Genomic DNA, 13158 nt, shown 5'->3' on the forward strand with positions numbered 1-13158 from the left:
CGGGTGTGTCTAGCACTGCCTATTGGCCTTCTTTTCTATTCAATATGCACCTTACCTATTTGGTGGTTTCTCATAATGGGGAACCTCTGAAGAAATGTATTCTTCTTGGTCAGACGGCGTCTTCAGTCGGTAATCATTGTTCATGTAGGAGATCACATGATCCGGAAGATGCCTGTGTAGGAATATAACCAATGTGATCATCATACAACAAAGGTTCACCTCCTGCCCCTTGTGTCTCTCAGCCACACAATCACCCCTTCCCTACATCTCTAATCCACATCATCTCCGCCCTGCATCGTCTCTCAGCCACACCATCATCTCCCATCTGAATCTCTCGCAATACCCCTCACTTTGTCTCTCATCCTGCCACCTTCACTCTGTGCCTCTGAGTCTCCCACCCTTCTCTCTGTGCCTCTCAGTCGCCCGCCCTTCAGTGTCTCTCAGCCTGCCCCACCCCATTCACTGTGTCTTTCAGCCTCCTCCTCCCTTTATTCTCCACTCCCTTCACTGTATTACTAATAATTTATTACAAGTTATATTATATCCCCTCTGCACCCCCCCCATTCCCTGCAGGCTGCAGTAGTTTATGGCTCACTCCCACTGACAGGAACGCTGTATGCAGCTGCTCCACCTCCTCCTCATCAGTGGAGTTTGTGGGCACAGGAAAAGAACACAGGCAGGTGGGTGGCCGTTCGTGTGGTGTGACATCATTGGGTCATATCGCACAGTAAATTGAGGCGAAGGAGTAGTAGTGTGGGGGGCAGGATGGGAATAGTAGTGCAGAGCACGAGGACAGGATAGGAGGAGTAGTGCAGAGCAGGGGGCAGGATAGGAGGAATAATGCAGAGCAGGGGGTTAAGATAGGAGGAACATTAGTGTGGGGCAAAGGAGCAGTTTAGGAGGAGGAGGAGTAGTGCTGAGTAGGAGGAGTAGTGTGGAGCAATGGGGCAGGATAGGAGGAGGAGCAGTGCAGAGAAGGGGGCAGGATAGGAGGAATAGTAATGTGGCTCAGGGGGGTAAGATAGGAGGAGGAGTGGTGCGGGGCAGGATAGGAGGATAGGAGGAGGAGTGGTGCGGGGCAGGATAGGAGGAGTAGTGGTGCGGGGCAGGATAGGAGCAGGAGTGGTGCGGGGCAGGATAGGAGGATAGGAGGAGGAGTGGTGCGGGGCAGGATAGGAGGAGTAGTGGTGCGGGGCAGGATAGGAGCAGGAGTGGTGCGGGGCAGGATAGGAGGAGGAGTGTTGCGGGGCAGGATAGGAGGAGGAGTGGTGCGGGGCAGGATAGGAGGAGGAGTGGTGCGGGGCACGATAGGAGGAGGAGTGGTGCGGGGCAGGTTAAGAGGAGTAGTAGTGCAGGGCGGGTGTGGTATGGAAGGTCGACAGTAACTAGGTCGACAATGTCTAGGTCGACAGGGTATTTAGGTTGACATGTTCAAAATCGACAGGTCAAAATGTCGCCATTAATTTTTTGTGTCTTTTTGGTGTTATTTTCTTCGTAGCGTGACTGGGAACCCCAATTAGTGTACCGTGTCCCCTCACATGGCTCGCTTCGCTCGCCATGCTTCGGCAAGATGCCTCGCTGCGCTCAACACAGATTACCGTTCCAATCGTAGTCCACGTGGATCGTTAAGTATGAAAAGGTTAAAAAAAAGAAATAAATTGTGAAAAACTCATGTCGATCTTTTAACCTGTCGACCTCGACACCCTGTCGACCTAGTTACTGTCGACCAATAATGGTCGACCTAGACATTTTTGACCTAGTTACTGTCAACTTAGAGGCCGGATCCCGTGCAGGGCAGGGCGGCAGAATGGGAGCAGTGGAGCAGGACAGGGAGGGTAGGATGGGAGTAGTGGCGTGGAAGAGGGGGTGCGGATGGGAGTAGTGGTGAGAAGCAGGATGGAAGCACTGGTGCAGGGCATGGGGGGCAGGATGGAAGCATTGGTGCAGGGCGGGGGGGCAGGATGGAAGCATTGGTGCAGGGCGGGGGGGCAGGATGGAAGCATTGGTGCAGGGCGGGGGGGCAGGATGGAAGCATTGGTGCAGGGCAGGGGGGGCAGGATGGGAACATTGGTGCAGAGCTGGGGGGGCAGGATGGGGACATTGGTGCAGAGCTGGGGGGGCAGGATGGGGACATTGTTGCAGAGCTGGGGGGGCAGGATGGGGACATTGGTGCAGAGCTGGGAGGGCAGAATGGGGACATTGGTGCAGAGCTGGGGGGGGGGGGGCAGGATGGGGACATTGGTGCGGGGCAGGGGGGGTAGGATGGGGACATTGGTGCAGAGCTGGGGGGGGGCAGGATGGGGACATTGTTGCAGAGCTGGGGGGGCAGGATGGGGACATTGGTGCAGAGCTGGGGGGGCAGGATGGGGACATTGGTGAAGAGCTGGGGGGCAGGATGGGACATTGGTGCAGGGCAGGGGGGGCAGGATGGGGACGTTGTTGCAGAGCTGGGGGGGGGGCAGGATGGGGACATGGTTGCAGAGCTGGGGGGGGCAGGATGGGGACATTGGTAAAGAGCTGGGGGGGCAGCATTGGATCAGTGGTGCACGGCAGGATGGGAGCAGTGGTGCTGAGCGGGGGGGGGGGGGGGGAGGGAGGGAGGGCAGGATGGGAGCCGTGCTAGTAAAAAAGCCAGCAGTTGAGTTAAACATTAATGTCACCTGCTTCCTGCAGCTCCCGAGTCCCGGCCGCCGTCGCTCCCTCCCTGGACTGGCAGCGGCCATACACAGGAGCCGCCAGGACTGGTAAGCGGATCGAGATGGCCAAGTAGAGCTCCCGCCGTGTGTCCTCATGCTCCGCCGGCTCCTCCTGCACAAGCAGCTCTCCTCTGCTATAGCTGCCTCACACCAGGGACGGGACGCCAGGGGGAGCGTGGAGGCCGAGGAAGGACTCGAGCAGTCCGTGCGCCGTGCGGGGGTGCGGAGGGGGGGGGGGGGGGACACATTAATTATTGCCAGCACCATAGCAGGTGTGTGAGAGGGGGGTGCCTGAGCGCACCAGGCACCCCCGTGCGCACGCATATACTTACTGCAGCAGGTTAAGTTGTTGCTGCCCTCTTAAATGTTGTGCCCGCGCCGTAAGCAGTGGCAGCCTGGGCCAGGTCCTGGAGGAATGATCGGACCAGCCCTTCCTGCCCACTGCCCAATAACATCTTCCCCAGTGACAGGGGAAGGACTGAGATCACGCCCCCTGTCAAAGCGGCACCTCTGTTAGGTGCCGCTTCTGCTGATTTTGTTAACGGGCTATCACTGTCAAGTGCTTGGCCCCGCCCCCTGCTTCCGGCCCTTTCCTACTGACAGCGGGAGGCACCGAGAACGGTGCCTCCAAAACTAATTTGAAACGGTTTTTCATAGGGCAAAATCTATTAAAATAATACACAGCCTAAAGCAGATACTTATGACACAGAATATGTGTCATAAGTATCTACTTTGTATTATTTTATTCATTAATGACAGGGGAGGCACTGCCTCCCCTGCCTCCCCTGACTGCACGTCCCTGAATATATATACACACACACACACACACACACACACACACACACACACACACACACACACAAAGGAAACCAGAAGTAAAAGACAGCAGCACTCGGAGACGTTCACCAAAGCAGAAATGTATTTCAAGCAACTGAAACCAGCGTTTCGGGGCTCACTAGCCCCTTTGTCAAGGTGAGTAATAATACAAAGAGGGACATACCTTATATACAGGTGAGAAGCCTGCCAGTGCATCGCGTCCGCTCGTCAGTACAGTCATCCGCTCCGTTTCCGGTCGTCACTGCAGAAGCGCAGGGTAACCAAGGTGCCGACTGTCTGGAGCGCGGTGCTGCGTAATAAATAATGAAATGTGATGTTTAAAAGTGTGTGCAGACCCAACACCTCCAAACAGTAAAAGCATAGTACACTATTATATTTAACACTACAGGGATGGATGGCAAACGCATCTGACTGAATTTAGTATATTGCCTGTCATAAGAAGCATAGCTGCGGGGATCAGAGCCCTAGGTGCTAGGCTATAGCATACTCTAGGGCAGGCATTCCCAACCACGGTCCTCAAGGCACACCAACAGTGCAGGTTTTAGTGATATCCAGGCTTGAGCACAGGTGACTTCATTAGTAGCTCAGTTATTTTGATTTAACCATCTGTGCTGCAGCCTGGATATCACTAAAACCTGCACTGTTGGTGTGCCTTGAGGACCGTGGTTGGGAATACCTGCTCTAGGGGACAAAAGCTCAGAATTACACAATATCTCAGGGCCGTGGGTAAAAACTCATGGAGGCTGATGCATAAATATATAAATGCCTATGAACAAACCAGGGGACCGATGCCTTCGGTGCCCCTATTCTACGTGTAATGCATGGTCAGGATATAATGCCAGGGTATACTTGACTGCAGACTTAAACGCCCTATATTGAGATCCACGATATGTCACATATATAGATGCAGTGGCCCATCAGTGGAGTGATCTCAAGTGCTACCTAACCCCTCGAATAAAGAATCCCCTAAGTGTATAATACTGATGGTACTCACTACTACATCTTATTGAAGTGATACTGTAGTAGGCATTCTTATCTTTATATAAATGTTTTAACAATGTTTGTGAACGTACTATGTCCCCCATTATAGGGGAGAATGAATCATTGGTGCAATGTATAGGTATGTTTACCCAAATAACTGTGAACCTAACAATAAAGTGATTATGAACTGCAAGCACCCCTACCCATATATATATATATATATATATATATATATATATATATTTATTTGTGTTTTACTCCAAGATTATGGGTCATTGTGTTGGACACAGGTTTTCACTGTGTAAGCCATATATTCATAATACATTGGACATCACACCAATTGATCCCCTTCACTAGTCTGTTCTACTTAATTTTCCAAACACCCCTTATGTGATATGAATCCCACATTTCACAATAAGTCCCTAGCTTGCGTAACGCAATAGAGGGCGTTTTTCCCTTCCATGCCAAGCATGTAACAATGTCTGATCAGGGTTTGGTATGCGTGACCGGCGTTCAGGAGACCGCCGGTTACCATACTGACGCTGGAATCCCGGCTTAAAGGCTCTGTGTCGAGCTGTGTTCACCGCAGGTTATATTTCCACTCTATGGGTGTCATGAACACCCATGAGTGAGAATAGTCACTGTTAGTCGGCATGCCGACTGGCGGGACTGCACGGGGACTGGCGTGACTGTACGGGGGCAGGATTCTGGCGTCAGTATTGTGACCGACGGTCTCCTTACTGCCGGTCACGTAACTGCCTCCCATCTGATCAGAAGTAGTCTGAACAGGTTTTAGGCCATAAATATAGTTAGGTATGTGAATTAGAAGTCTGTTGTTCACTTGGGGCTAGAGAAGTTAATATGGATACTAGTATGCGCAGGTGAGTGTTTAGATGCAAAGTTAGAGATCATAATCAAAGATCTGCATACCTTTAGGAAGTGTATAAAACAGCTGGCCTATTGTCCAGTAGAGGTCCAGCCAGGGATCAGAAATGAGCTATTACAAAAAGAGATCTATTGATAAAACATGGTCTAAACTGCTCCAGGCAAATTTGGATGAACAGTCATTCTGAATGTCATAATACTCTCTGCTTGAGGCAGAGTGGGCCAAGTTTGGTATGGCATGTTTTATGACTCCAAGCCTGCTTGCATTGAGGTATGGGTGACCGGCGACTGGGATCCTGGCCTCAGTATGCTGACTGCCGAGATCCCAACCACCTGGATGGTGACTACATCCAGTGGCGGAAGTTCGTCCCAGTTGCCCGGAGGCAAGATAAATAGTGGTGCCCCCCACCCCCTATATTTAGATAAATATATGTATGCATGTGTTCGTATATTTTATATATATATATATATATATATATATATATATATATATATATGTACACACACACACACACACACACACACACACACACACACACACACACACACACACACACACACACACACGTGTGTGAAGTGTTCTGAAAAAAAGAAAGTATTTACTGTATATATATATACATTTCATTGTCTTTTATTTTAAATCACACATTTCTTAGGAGTCGTACCCAGGATTATAACCCATGATATGTTACAGTGACAGCAGACACTTTACTGATATTTGCTCCTGTACAGGAAGCATGAGAATTCTAACTATATGAAGTTACGTGTAATTGTCAGAGGAATATCTTCATATAGTTAGAATTCTCATATTTCCTATACAGGAGCAACAGCTTCATCAGTAAGGTGTCTGCTTCCAGTGTAATAGGTTGTGGGTCCTAATCCTGGGTATGAAACTTGCAAAATGTGTATCTACAGTATAATAATAAGGCTGTGACGTGTAAGGTGCAGGGACTAATGAGGAAGTCGGCCACTGAAGAGATAGCAGCAGCTATCAATTAACTTAATTCAATGGTGTCACAGAATGTGAGGAGAGGTGCCCCCCATCAGAGCAGGAGCCCGGCGGCAGATGACTCCGTTGCCTCCCAGAGTTACGCCTACATCCCACCTGCTTGAGCAGAACAATCCAGCTTAGTTCAGGGTTTGTTTTATAACACCGTGGAATGTAAACGGCAAACCTATAATTAGCTATTGTATTGAGAACACTATGGGAATATACCAGCTAGATGGTTAAGTTATAGGTATATATATATATATATATATATATGTTCAGTCAGAAGTAGTAGTTAAGAAAAAACAATTTGTGTTCCCTAATGCACACTGAGTGAGTAATAATACTACATAATAATCAGATAATACGGAGATCTTAGTTGCGTATATCTGCAGATATAGGGTTAAGCCCCCAGGCCGATTGACAAGGCTTCTCCGTCACTGGGGGTCCCTAATACTAGGTATGGGCCCGGGGTGCAGGACCCTATCATGCCGGCACAGGTCGGCTACCCCAGGTCAGCACACAGGTGAAAATTAATAAGGGTTAATAAGAAGCACAGAAGTGCTATATAAGTGAAGTGTGATTAAGAAACAAAAATATATACAAAGTGATAGGGAAAATCATGAGTGTTAATAAAGTGTTAGGGTGTGCCGTCCTGAAGCCGCCCAGCCATACCGACACAGGGGCCACCGCACCCCACACCCACCCCATAAATAATTACATATATGTCTGGGTCTAAGTACCCAGTGTAAGGCCACATGATAATTGCTCCTACAGCATCTGAGAGCCAGCTTACCTGGAGACATCCCTTGCTTCTCCAATGGCACTCTGGAGTCAGCAATCCCTCCTAACGCTGACCCATCCATGTCTCTCTAAATACAATGCACAAATATTGGAAAGCTGCTCAATCAGATGTAATATCAGTCAGGTGCTAAAAGGGAGGGATTGCTGACTCCAGAGTGCCATTGGAGAAGCCAGGGGTGTCTCCAGGTAAGCTGGCTCTCAGATGCTGTAGGAGCCATTATCATGTGGCCTTACACTGGGCATTTAGACCCAGACATATATGTAATTATTTATGGGGTGGGTGTGGAGTGTGGTGGCCCCTGTGTCGGTATGGCTGGGCAGCTTCAGGTCGGCACACCCTAACACTTTATTAACACTCATGATTTTCCCTATCACTTTGTATATATTTTTGTTTTTTAATCACACTTCACTTATATAGCACTTCTGTGCTTCTTATTAACCCTTATTAATTTTCACCTGTGTGCTGACCTGGGGTAGCCGACCTGTGCCGGCATGATGGGGTCCTGCACCCCGGCCCATACCTAGTATTAGGGACCCCCAGTGACGGAGAAGCCTTGTCGATCGGCCTGGGGGCTTAACCCTATATCTGCAGATATACGCAACTAAGATCTCCGTATTATCTGATTATTATGTAGTATTATTACTCACTCAGTGTGCATTAGGGAACACAAATTGTTTTTTCTTACACAGAATTACCCCTCCCTTTTAGCACCTGACTGATATTACATCTGATTGAGCAGCTTTCCAATATTTGTGCAGAAGTAGTAATTAAGTAAGGAAAGAGATTAGAAGATGAAGTAATTCAGAAGTCAGAGGGCCAGAAGGAAGCTGGCGCTGGCAGGGCCGGTGCAAGGCTTTTTGGCACCCTAGGCAAAACTTCAGCCATACCCCCCCCCTTCCCCCCCCAGCTACCACCCCTGTTGCCCTTCTTATAATCCGGCCCTGCTGCCAGCTATATATACTGTGTAGATGAGTATATATATATATATATATATATATATATATATATTTATTATATACACATATATATATATATATATAAAACTACGCACACATGTAATATATATATATCCATCTATTCATCTATCTATCTACACAGTATATAAACTCATATACACACAGTGGTCAAAGTGGAAATTTTGAAGTGGGGGTATGGAAAAGTGAAGGTTGTAATTTAGCGCGCATGTGCTCTGGAAAGGGGATGTGGACACTCAAAAGGGGGCGTGTTCTTCAGTGTAGTTTACCACACCATATACCCCTTATACACATTATGCATCACAATAGTAGGACCCATTATACTATCTAGTACTGGTGCCCCTTTCACATTACACCACACGGTATGAGCCGAAATTCACATTGTAGCACACTGAATGAGCCGAAATTCACATTATAGCACACGGTATGAGCAGAAATTCCCATTATAGCACACGGTATGAGCCGACATTCACATTATAGCGCACAGAATGAGCCGAAATTCACATTATAGCACACGGTATGAGCCGAAATTCACATTATAGCACACGGTATGAGCCGAAATTCACATTATAGCACACAGAATGAGCCGAAATTCAAATAATAGCACACAGAATGAGCCGAAATTCACATTATAGCACACAGAATGAGCTGAAATTAACATTATAGCACACAGAATGAGCCGAAATTCACATTATACCACACGGTATGAGCCGAAATTCACATTATAGCACACAGTATGAGCCGAAATTCACATTATAACACAGTATGAGCCGAAAATCACATTATAACACACGGTATGAGCCGAAATTCACATTATAGCATACGGTATGAACCAAAATTCACATTATAGCACACAAAATGAGCCAAAATTCAAATAATAGCACACAGAATGAGCCGAAATTCACATTATAGCACACAGAATGAGCCGAAATTTACATTATAATACACAGAATGAGCCGAAATTCACATTATACCACACGGTATGAGCCGAAATTCACATTATACCACACGGTATGAGCCAAAATTCACATTATAGCACACAGAATGAGCCGAAATTCACATTATAACTAGTGATGTGCACCGGAAATTTTTCGGGTTTTGTGTTTTGGTTTTGGATTCGGTTCTGCGGCCGTGTTTTGGATTCGGACGCGTTTTGGCAAAACCTCCCTGAAATTTTTTTGTCGGATTCGGGTGTGTTTTGGATTCGGGTGTTTTTTTTTTACAAAAAACCCTCAAAAACAGCTTAAATCATAGAATTTGGGGGTCATTTTGATCCCATAGTATTATTAACCTCAATAACCATAATTTCCACTCATTTTCAGTCTATTCTGAACACCTCACACCTCACAATATTATTTTTAGTCCTAAAATTTGCACCGAGGTCGCTGGATGGCTAAGCTAAGCGACACAAGTGGCCGACACAAACACCTGGCCCATCTAGGAGTGGCATTGCAGTGTCAGGCAGGATGGCACTTCAAAAAAATTGTCCCCAAACAGCACATGATGCAAAGAAAAAAAGAGGCGCACCAAGGTCGCTGTGTGACTAAGCTAAGCGACAGAAGTGGCCGACACAAACACCTGGCCCATCTAGGAGTGGCATTGCAGTGTCAGACAGGATGGCACTTCAAAAAAATAGTCCCCAAACAGCACATGATGCAAAGAAAAAAAGAGGTGCAATGAGGTAGCTGTGTGACTAAGCTAAGCGACCCAAGTGGCCGACACAAACACCTGGCCCATCTAGGAGTGGCACTGCAGTGTCAGACAGGATGGCACTTCAAAAAAATAGGCCCCAAACAGCACATGATGCAAAGAAGAAAAGAGGCGCACCAAGGTCACTGTGTGACTAAGCTAAGTGACACAAGTGGCCGACACAAACACCTGGCCCATCTAGGAGTGGCACTGCAGTGTCAGGCAGGATGGCACTTCAAAAAAATTGTCCCCAAACAGCACATGATGCAAAGAAAAATGAAAGAAAAAAGAGCTGCAAGATGGAATTGTCCTTGGGCCCTCCCACCCACCCTTATGTTGTATAAACAGGACATGCACACTTTAACGAACCCATCATTTCAGCGACAGGGTCTGCCACACGACTGTGACTGAAATGACTGGTTGGTTTGGGCCCCCACCAAAAAAGAAGCAATCAATCTCTCCTTGCACAAACTGGCTCTACAGAGGCAAGATGTCCACCTCATCATCATCCTCCGATTCCTCACCCCTTTCACTGTGTACATCCCCCTCCGCACAGATTATTAATTCGTCCCCACTGGAATCCACCATCTCAGATCCCTGTGTACTTTCTGGAGGCAATTGCTGGTGAATGTCTCCACGGAGGAATTGATTATAATTCATTTTGATGAAAATCATCTTCTCCACATTTTCTGGAAGTAACCTCGTACGCCGATTGCTGACAAGGTGAGCGGCTGCACTAAACACTCTTTCGGAGTACACACTGGAGGGAGGGCAACTTAGGTAGAATAAAGCCAGTTTGTGCAAGGGCCTCCAAATTGCCTCTTTTTCCTGCCAGTATACGTACGGACTGTCTGACGTGCCTACTTGGATGCGGTCACTCATATAATCCTCCACCATTCTTTCAATGGTGACAGAATCATATGCAGTGACAGTAGACGACATGTCAGTAATCGTTGGCAGGTCCTTCAGTCCGGACCAGATGTCAGCACTCGCTCCAGACTGCCCTGCATCACCGCCAGCGGGTGGGCTCGGAATTCTGAGCCTTTTTCTCGCACCCCCAGTTGCGGGAGAATGTGAAGGAGGAGCTGTTGACGGGTCACGTTCCGCTTGACTTGACAATTTTCTCACCAGCAGGTCTTTGAACCTCTGCAGACTTGTGTCTGCCGGAAAGAGAGATACAACATAGGTTTTAAATCTAGGATCGAGCACGGTGGCCAAAATGTAGTGCTCTGATTTCAACAGATTGACCACCCGTAAATCCTGGTTAAGCGAATTAAGGGCTCCATCCACAAGTCCCACTTGCCTAGCGGAATCGCTCTGTTTTAGCTCCTCCTTCAATGTCTCCAGCTTCTTCTGCAAAAGCCTGATGAGGGGAATGACCTGACTCAGGCTGGCAGTGTCTGAACTGACTTCACGTGTGGCAGGTTCAAAGGGTTGCAGAACCTTGCACAACGTTGAAATCATTCTCCACTGCGCTTGAGTCAGGTGCATTCCCCCTCCTTTGCCTATATCGTGGGCAGATGTATAGGCTTGAATGGCCTTTTGCTGCTCCTCCATCCTCTGAAGCATATAGAGGGTTGAATTCCACCTCGTTACCACCTCTTGCTTCAGATGATGGCAGGGCAGGTTCAGGACTGTTTGCTGGTGCTCCAGTCTTCGGCACGCGGTGGTTGAATGCCGAAAGTGGCCCGCAATTCTTCGGGCCACCAACAGCATCTCTTGCACGCCCCTGTCGTTTTTTAAATAATTCTGCACCACCAAATTCAATGTATGTGCAAAACATGGGACGTGCTGGAATTTGCCCAGATGTAATGCACGCACAATATTGGTGGCGTTGTCCGATGTCACAAATCCCCAGGAGAGTCCAACTGGGGTAAGCCATTCTGCGATGATGTTCCTCAGTTTCCGTAAGAGGTTGTCAGCTGTGTGCCTCTTATGGAAAGCGGTGATACAAAGCGTAGCCTACCTAGGAACGAGTTGGCGTTTGCGAGATGCTGCTACTGGTGCCGCCACTGCTGTTCTTGCTGTGGGAGGCAATGCATCTACCCAGTGGGCTGTCACAGTCATATAGTTCTGAGTCTGCCCTGCTCCACTTGTCCACATGTCCGTGGTTAAGTGGACATTGGGTACAACTGCATTTTTTAGGACACTGCTGACTCTTTTTCTGAGGTCTGTGTACATTTTCGGTATCGCCTGCCTAGAGAAATGGAACCTAGATGGTATTTGGTACCGGGGACACAGTACCTCAAACAAGTCTCTAGTTGCCTCTGAATTAACGGTGGATACCGGAACCACGTTTCTCACCACCCAGGCTGACAAGACCTGAGTTATCCGCTTTGCAGCAGGATGACTGCTGTGATATTTCATCTTCCTCGCAAAGGACCGTTGGACAGTCAATTGCTTACTGGAAGTAGTACAAGTGGTCTTCCGACTTCCCCTCTGGGATGACGATCGACTCCCAGCAGCAACAACAGCAGCGCCAGCAGCAGTAGGCGTTACACTCAAGGATGCATCGGAGGAATCCCAGGCAGGAGAGGACTCGTCAGACTTGCCAGTGACATGGCCTGTAGGACTATTGGCTTTCCTGTGTAAGGTGGAAATTGACACTGAGGGAGTTGGTGGTGTGGTTTGCAGGAGCTTGGTTACAAGAGGAAGGGATTTAGTGGTCAGTGGACTGCTTCCGCTGTCATCCAAAGTTTTTGAACTTGTCACTGACTTCTGATGAATGCGGACCAGGTGACGTATAAGGGAGGATGTTCCTAGGTGGTTAACGTCTTTACCCCTACTTATTACAGCTTGACAAAGGCAACACACGGCTTGACACCTGTTGTCCGCATTTGTGTTGAAATAATTCCACACCGAAGAGGTGATTTTTTTTGGTATTTTGACCAGGCATGTCAATGGCCATATTCGTCCCACGGACAACAGGTGTCTCCCCGGGTGCCTGACTTGAACAAACCACCTCACCATCAGAATCCTCCTTGTCAATTTCCTCCCCAGCACCAGCAACACCCATATCCTCATCCTGGTGTACTTCAACAGTGACATCTTCAATTTGACTATCAGGAACTGGACTGCGGGTGCTCCTTCCAGCACTTGCAGGGGGCGTGCAAATGGTGGAAGGCGCAAGCTCTTCCCGTCCAGTGTTGGGAAGGTCAGGCATCGCAACCGACACAATTGGACTCTCCTTGGGGATTTGTGATTTAGAAGAATGCACAGTTCTTTGCTGTGCTTTTGCCAGCTTAAGTCTTTTCATTTTTCTAGCGAGAGGATGAGTGCTTCCATCCTCATGTGAATCTGAAC

The 13158-nt window shown here is 48.1% G+C and overlaps 1 long non-coding RNA gene across 2 annotated transcripts in view; it reads right to left on the bottom strand.

The window, feature by feature from the left end:
* Positions 1 to 13158, bottom strand: part of LOC134927824 (uncharacterized) — a 238618-nt gene that overhangs the window by 65420 nt on the left and 160040 nt on the right. For both annotated transcript variants that reach the window (XR_010177744.1, XR_010177742.1), the window contains exons 3-4: positions 3697 to 3822; positions 56 to 172 (exon numbers count right to left, since the gene is read on the bottom strand). This is a non-coding gene — a long non-coding RNA (uncharacterized LOC134927824). The remainder of the gene's footprint in view (positions 1 to 55; positions 173 to 3696; positions 3823 to 13158) is intronic.

This window comes from Pseudophryne corroboree, chromosome 1 (genome assembly GCF_028390025.1).
Source record: "Pseudophryne corroboree isolate aPseCor3 chromosome 1, aPseCor3.hap2, whole genome shotgun sequence".
NCBI classification, from domain to species: Eukaryota; Metazoa; Chordata; class Amphibia; order Anura; family Myobatrachidae; genus Pseudophryne; species Pseudophryne corroboree.